Here is an 8647-nt window from a genome sequence, read left to right on the forward strand (position 1 = left end):
TTCCATGACTTGGTGATAGAGCTTTTCCTGAGGCCATGGAATTAATGTATCCTTGGAAAATCCCATGTAACAACTCCTTGAGCACCGATTAACCTTGAAATATGGGGTAAAAATCAAGCTTTGGTGTCTCAATTTTCTGTTTTTCTTGGGATCAAACATCAAGAGTTAGAGACCTCCTGAGAGACAAATCATTTGACTGAGAAGAATGTTTGTTGTTGTTCTGCTTGTACTTAACTGAGATGGGAATTGGATGTCTGGGATCAGCAGTGGAGTGGGAACAGAAAAACATACACAATATGAGTGGCAAGAGTGGAACTAAAGACTGATGCCAAGAATGAAAACTGGCTGTCTAAAAAGAGGATGCCAAGAGCCAAGTGGAAAAGTACCAAGATTTGTATCAGGAAATATGAGGCTAAATCAGGAAGTTGGAGGGAACCTGAGACTGAAAAAGTTAAGAGGAAGCTATGGTGTGGTATTTCCTTAGAGTCTGACATTGGGCAACTGTTCCTAAATGTGTACCTTCTGCACTTGTACCACAGGCAGTTTCCTGGAGCCTGGCACTTTTGATTTTATTGTGGGATTTCTCAAACATTGGTTAATAGTAGACTTTCCAGGAAGCCTTGTTAAAGACATAAATGTCCTTGTCCAAAACCTAATATACTGGTTTAGGGCAAGAATTGGTAAATTTTTCGTATAAAGTACCAATAGTAAATGTATTTGGCATTGTGAGCCACATGATCTCTATTGCAACTTATCATCTCTGCTCATCTAGCGTTAGAACAGCTATACATAATATGTAAATAAGTGAACGTGGCTGTGTCCAACTAACAAATCTTTATAAAAAAGGCAGTATGCCAGAACTGGCCCAAAGACTGTTTTGCTGACTTGTGGTTTAGAACAGTATTATTCCTTTCCCCAACATAGTAATCTAATACATCTTGAAAAGAAATTAGCAAAACATGGTGGCTTCAAAATAGAAGGCCAACTGTTTCTCTTAATGATCTATATAGTTTCGCAGATAATGTTATTTTTGGTGCTCAATATCTCTGTGTTTAAACGTTGTCAAGAGATGGATGTACAAAAATGTGGTGGCAAATATAGTTTGTTTTGGAAGCTACTGGAAGAGGATCCTTGTTCTCCAAGTAACTCACTCACTTACCTGCTGTCATGTTAGAAGTTCCACCTTTAGCAGGTCAATTCCATTCATAGCAAAAATACGATTCCTGAAACAGTATGCAAATTAAAGAAGAGAATATTTATTCCTACCTTCATGGAGGAAGAAGAGCAAATTTCTGTCTGACAGTTTAAAGACTTCTGAGAATGTAAGCAATATTTATTTATTGAGAGGAAAAATGATTTGAAGACAAAACTATGGAGATTATTCTAGGCTAGCATCCAGGATTAACAGCTAAGTGAGATTGTTTATAAAGTCCTTTTCAGTGAGACAAGGGTTTACTGGGATGTGGGACAGAGGGAAGAGGAATGTAGATTTAATGTTTAGTTTAGGCAGGCTTTCTGTGTGTGTGTGTATGTGTGTTGTGTAGGACATGGTTGTGAAGGCAATGATAGCATGTGTTAAAGAAACGAGCAGCATTTAAATGAAATGTTCCCAAAGACATTCTAGTCAAACCCAGCTCCTCCATTAAGGAATCAGCTCATCTTTCGCCTCTGGGTGGGGTATAATCAGGTTCCTGATTAGCATTTGCTGTCACAAGGATTTGAAGTTGCTTCTACATGACTGAGAGAGTCACTATGAGCTCAGGGAGAGCCGGCTCCCTGTAACTGCTGGCCAGTCTCAGTGGGCGCATGACTCCTGTGCACATGCCACAGTCAAATGTAGACAAGTGGCAAACCTGATGTTTGTTTTGGGGTGCTTTTAAGTCTAGCTCTGTGACTTCCCCTCCGTCTCTTTTGAGCTTCCCTTATTTTGTTGTTTTGACACATTGGTCCTAAGTCTTTATAGAAGTACAGGCCTTTCTTGGGCTCCCTTTTTAAACAAAACAAAACAAAACAAAACTGAAGCCCAGTTTATCTTCCAAAGGAGAATACTGTGCCCTAAGAAGGGACTTGACTTCTTGGAAGAACGAGTTTAATAAACCAATCGAAGATAATACCTTTACTAGTTATTTGATTTTTTTTTTCAATTATTTGCCTCTTACTGGGGGTTCTATACTCTTTCCTCACAAGGATTCACTAATTGGAAATTTCATTAGGAGATAGTTTCAACCACTTCTGCAAGCTGTCACATTTGGAACGGTTTTGGATCAGAATTCTACAGTTAATTAAATGACAGGAGACCTGGGTTTTTGTCCTGTCTCAAATTACTAAATTAGGTATAAAATTGTTTTCCCATTATCGATCTCAGTTTTCTCATTCTATAAAATTAAGGTTTGGAATTACATCATTACTGCTTGAAATGCAGAATAAGCTAATTTATACTAAAGTATTAATGACTGACAGTGGCTTAATTTGTTAGTTATCCAGGAACAGTGAAATTTGAAAACCCTTAGACCCTAGAGGTTCTGCAGCAGTCTCAATTTAGTCACCATTGGCAATGCAGAGAGCTTCCCAATTTCCTTCAAATCATCATTTAGAATGCAGTTGCAATTGAGGCAGACAGAAAAATGGTCAGAAAACAGAAAAATGTTTTTGTTAAGGATAGATGTTTTCTATAATTGCTGTGAGGATTTTGAGTAGGGAAGAACCTTAAGCAGGCACGGGTAATCAGACATGCTTTACATGCTGAGATTTGGTGGAGGGGTTGGTGCTTTTATGTGTAAACCATCCCAGAAGATTTTGAGACACAGAAACCTGTGCCTGCTTGGTTTTGGCACATAGTTGTCACCACTCTGCATATGTACTCTGAACATTAATCCACATTCTCCTTCCCCCTGCTGCACAACCCCATAGACTCCTATCTCATTCAAAACGTTTTTTTAAAAAATAAATCATCTTGCTTAGCTATAATGCTTGATGCAAGCTTAGAACAATAGCCACAGTTCTATCTTCAGCTCATGTCTCTCCTCTGCCTGAATTGCTTACCCCATGGGGGTAGGAATGATTTTTCTCTTCTTTCATTTTGCATACAGTGTTAGACTATAAATCTTCCATATCTGATTGGACTCTTTGCCCAAATGACTATTCCCTCTTAGATGAGAGATATATTTCTTAATGTGTTATTCAGGCCATTCAATTTATCTCTTCATTCAATAGATAATGACATGGTGTTGCAGGCACTCTGTAGATGCTGGGGTTTGTGAACACAGCAGAAAACATCCCTGTCCTCATGGAGTCTGCGTTCTGGCAAGGACAGGCTGACAATTAACAACAAAAAAAAACCCCACATGTATCAGCTTGTAAAAGTGTACTCTGGAGAACAATAAAGCAAGGGGAAAAGCAAGAGTGCAAATGACCAGAGGTGGATGCTTTTTAAATGGGGAGGCCAGAGAAGGTCCGTCTGAATAGGGAATATTCGATCAGATCTGAAGGAACTGAGCAGGTATGTTACATGAAATCTAAGTCAGGCTGGTTCCTGACCGATATGAATTTTTCTCATACACTGTTCCCAACTATTAGTTATCTTCTTCCTTATGCAAATGTGGCTTTTTCTGCCCAGAATCTCTCCTCTCATCACTCATTTTGAGTCATCCCCTCCTTTGTTCAAGAACCCTCTTTGGTATTTACAGTTGATGTTCATTATTTGCAGATTCCATTTTTGCAAATTTCCCTACTTACTAACATTATTTGTAATGCCCAAATCAATACTCACGGTGTTTCCATGGTCATTTGAGAACATGGGCATGCAGAATGAAGAAAAATTTGAGTCACCCTATGTGTACTTTCCAGCAGAGGTTGAACAAAGAGATACTCTGCTTTCTTGCTTCAGCTCTCCTACGGTAAACAAGGGTCCTAGTTGTCATCTATTTGGTGTGACATTTTTCACATTTTTGTGCTTTTTAATGCTTTTTGGTGGTAATTTAGCTGTTTAAAATGGCTCTCAAACGCAGTGCTAAATTGCCCTCTGATGTTCTGCAGCAAGTCAAGCAAGAAACCTGGGATGTACCTTCTGGTGAAAATAAGTGCATTAGGTAAGCTTTGTTCAGGCATGAGTTATAATGCTGTTGGTTGTGAATTCAATGTTAACCAATCAATGAAATATATTGAATGAGGTATCTTTAAACAGAAACATACATGAAAAAATGTTATATATTGATTAGTTGACAAAAATGTTGTGGCTAGGGGCTCATGGGAACCTAATCCTGTTTTTACCCTAGGAGCAAAATGATTCTGTGTTTTTGTTAATTCAGTGCCAGTGCAGCGTTCCTGGTGACTTTATACAATTTTATACACCTGTGAGTAATGAGAATCAATGATATCTTCTAGGTCTTGTCTCTAAAATAATTTATTTTGAGGTACGTTACATTTTAGTACTTGATTATGCTCTAATTAATTATCTGCTACATTTGCTTCTGACCTCTTCTCTAATTGTTTTATACAGTGTTTTGGTCCACCATCACTTTGATCAGCTGTCAATTATTGAGCATCTACTATATTCCCAAAACGGGTTAGGGATTTTCATTGTCAGGACCCTGAAAAGTAGATATTTGGAAGCCATTTTACAAATTCAAACTCTGTCACCCTGAGAGGTTAAGCGATTTGTCCAAGGTTACTGTGCAAATCATGCTAAGGAACCTGCATTTGCTCCCAGGTTCGCTTGACTCTGAAGCTTTTATGTTTTTGCACATTTCTGGGTGCCTGAAAGTCAGTGAGCTAAACTGAGCGCTACACAAAGAAGACAGAAGGAGGGAGGGAAAGTCAAGGACAATTCATGCTTTGTGTTGGTTGGTAGCAAAGCTATTTTTCTCTCTGGAAGAAAGAGATGAAACTTCTGATATTCAAATGCTCACCCACCAGGCACCCTTCAGAACTCCCATCGATCAGCTGGCAAATGGACACATTTTAACGAGCACAATCGCAACCAAGCAAGTTCTGGCAACAAAATATGCTTCCACTAATGATATTCAATTGTTCTAAGAAGACAAAATGGTCTGAAGTGTAATGAGATGCCAAACACACAAACGCAGAAAACAGGCTGCTCATATTTAAGTCCTTATGTTTCTTGAAGTGAAAACTCATTTTAAGAAGATTATGGTGCATATATTATAAAATGGGATGATATTCTACATTCATGCCCCACTGGGGCCTTGACTGTATTAAAAAAATGAAAACAAAACCAACAACAACATTTTGTTCCCACACAAGTACTTTGCTAATAGGACATGTGATGTGTTAGTCATTTGTTTGGGTTATTTTTATTGCAGGCTTTCTAGATGCATTTACACTTTGATATGCAGTGTATTCAGGGAGTTTTTTTCAGCTGAGTTTCTGAGGGTTAGAATATTCTAGAAACAAGGGCAGAAGGTCAGGGCCACGGAAGAAAATTATAATTGACGAGGTGGGATAAGAGGGAGGAAAGGGAGGAAACAGGCTGGGATGATGTCTTCCCCACTCCTTCTGGTTAGAGTAAAGCAACGTCCACTGAGGCCATAGCCATAATTTTATCCTTGACCAAGTTCTATTTAACATGTGTATCAGTGGCAAAGATCCATGATTTCAAACACTTATTATAAGCAAAATCCTTTGTTCTAATGAAATCTTTCTAAGAAATGCAAACAAATAAAACATATAGGAATGGAAATAATATGGTTAAAGTGAGCAGGATGTTTTCCAAACAATTTAGATCTCCTTTCTCCTCCTTCTCTTTTTTTTATTTAAATCAGTAACCCTGTGGGGGGCTTCTGAAAACCCCTAAGACCCCAGGAAACTGTGTGAAAATCACTGATTCAGATGAAGAAGTGAGATAGTTAAAGGTCCCAGAGAAAAGGACAGAATGGGAAAAGGAAGGGTATGTAAGGCAGGGAATGGAAAACATTGTATCTGTTTCAAACAGAGAAAGTAAATGGGGTTGGGGTGGTAACTCAGGAATTAATGAATGTAGGAAACATCCACCACTCCTAGAGCTGGTGGAAGGAAAGGGAGGAAGTGGTGTTATCAGAGTCCAAAAATACTGAGCAAAGGCCACATGGATGGTGCTGGAACCATGAAGAGGCTCCTGGCTGAAACCAGGGCTGCAGACACTTCTGCAGATGCCACAAGAGATTAAGGGAGAAGCAAAGAAGACGCGCTGCTTCTTCCCTACTCCTGTCTGTCAGGCCACCAATACCTCCTCATGTTTACACCTACCAGGAAGCCTGATAAAAAGACTCCCAGCCTTGCCATTACTGAATAGAATTAAGAAGGGAAAGCATGAGGCTCAGAGGCAGTAACAGGCCCAGTCATCTTTTCTGCTTAATATTTCATAACTTACTCTTCTTGGAATATCCTATGATAATCAATAGCATAGAACAAATATATGCTCTTTGCTATGCCCATCCTGAAACGGTCAACTCATGATTTTCCCCCTGAACTTCTTAGAATTAATCTTTGAATCTTTGTTACTTCATAAATACCTGACTCTCAAGTCAAATAGTTATCTGTTGCTTGCGAATTAGTATAGACTTACAATTCTGGCCCTATTTCCTTTTATGCAAAGTTGGGCTGGCTATGGTGTTTCATGCCTGTAATCCTAGCAACTAAAGAGGCTGAGGCAGGAGGATCACTTGAGACCGGAAATTTGAAGCTGCAGTGGGCTATGATTGTATGAGCCTAGATGCCAGAGCTAGACCCTGTCTCTCTCTCAAAAAAAAAAAAAAAAAAAAGTAAAGAAAGAAAATAAAAAGACAACAATGTAGATTTTCTCCTCATGCTGTCTTTCTGCGATATTTCTGATTGGGGTTGACAAATGACACTTATGGCTAGTGACAGAATATTATATAGAACTTTTTGCTAGGTCTGAGTTACTTTTTGCTTTGTATACTATAAAATACTGATTGTGGGGATCACTCCGTAAGGCCATAGGAGTCATTTAAAGAAGTGGTAAGAGAAAGTGCATCTGTGGAGGTGCCAGGAAGTTCTCAGCCTCCTCTTCTGCAATTCACTTGTGCCATTAGACCCTTCCAAAATCTCTCCTAGTAGATAACACTTCCACTTGATGGGAGAGTGCTGCTCTACATCCCTAAATTAGTGATTTAGTGAATAAGAAAACACCTAGTTCAAGATATAGTTCAAGTTGCTAGATCAGTTGTCCTGTGACCAGATAGTAAACCAGGGCCCAGTATTAACTTTTTATTCTAGAAGCTACCAGTATCCTCAGGAGGGGGCATTATTTTGCTCCAAAATCTTGGGGAACTGCACTATGATCTGTCTATTGGTGAATTCCATAGACTTCTTCCAGCATTGTTGTTCACCATAGTTATTCTGTGTTCCTTTGGAGAGGATGGATACTAAAGTTACTGTGTCAGAACAGCATCCATTATAACCTGGATCAGCTTCAGAATTTACTCACAACTGAAAGCCTTTCAGCAAGTCAGTAAATACATTGGAAGAGTACCTTCAAATAAAGTATATGTTGCCTCCAAAATCCAAAGCACAAACATGCATTGTGCTTATTTCTTAGTGGTAGGCTGTATAAGGGGAAACTCCACTGGACTCTTAGAAATGTTACCAAGGTGTCAAGTCCATATATTTTTATGGGGTTTATCTCCTAACTTCTGGCACTCTTGAATGCTACTAAGGCAACTAAGGTAGTTGCCACTTTCTACTCATCAAGTCCCATCAGCATGATACCATCAAGGTAGCGGACCAGCATGATGTTCTTGGGGTGCTCAAGGTCCCTGCAAACAAGGTTATGACAGAGGTCAGGAAGGTTATGTGGCTCTGGAACAAGTCAGTTGAAGAGTATTGCTACCCTGTGAGGCAAAAGCTTCCTGCTTCACATCATCTTTGGAAATTGTTATATAGGAGAAAAAATATGATATATAAATAGCTGCATGCCAGGTGCCAGGGGATTTTGCTTTGTTCGAGGAAAGATACTAACACAGGAATAGCACCTACAGTCTAAGCTACCACCTGATTTATTTCCTGGAACTCCACAGTCATTTCCCAGACCTAGTCATCTTCTGCATAGTAAACAAGACTAGTTAAATGGCAGTATGACAGAACTTACAACTTCTGCAAATATCAAATTTCTTCTTGGTACCAAACACTATATCAATCAAAGTCCAATGAAGATAATTGAAGAGGCATATACACTTCCAAAAATCCTGCCAGCAGCAGAGAGAAATCAAGTAAGAATAATTTCTTCTCTCCGCTTCTCTTCTGATCTCTGACTAATGCCTCCTTTGGGAAAAACTAATAGAAAACTGGTTGGCAAAGGAAACTGGAAATTTAATTAAAGACACCCAGCCTCGGCATTCCAGAGAAGACAGAACTATCAATGTGGGACTGGGAGGCACTAGGTAAGTAACTGACACAATTACTCCTTGCATAATAAATTGATATTTGGAACAGAATTTTATTAGTTTTGTGACTTATACTTGTCTCCGCTTTTTCTGATGACATACCACACACAGAGAAAGAGGATAGTGCCCCAGAAGACTATGCTGCAATGGGAAGTCTGTAATGTAAGTTCTGGGAACTTTCTAGTTTTCCTCAAACCCAAGAGGTTAGAACCATGCCAAACTGACATAAGTTGGCATTAATAACATTT

This window comes from Gorilla gorilla, chromosome 17, assembly GCF_029281585.2.
Source record: "Gorilla gorilla gorilla isolate KB3781 chromosome 17, NHGRI_mGorGor1-v2.1_pri, whole genome shotgun sequence".
NCBI classification, from domain to species: domain Eukaryota; kingdom Metazoa; phylum Chordata; class Mammalia; order Primates; family Hominidae; genus Gorilla; species Gorilla gorilla.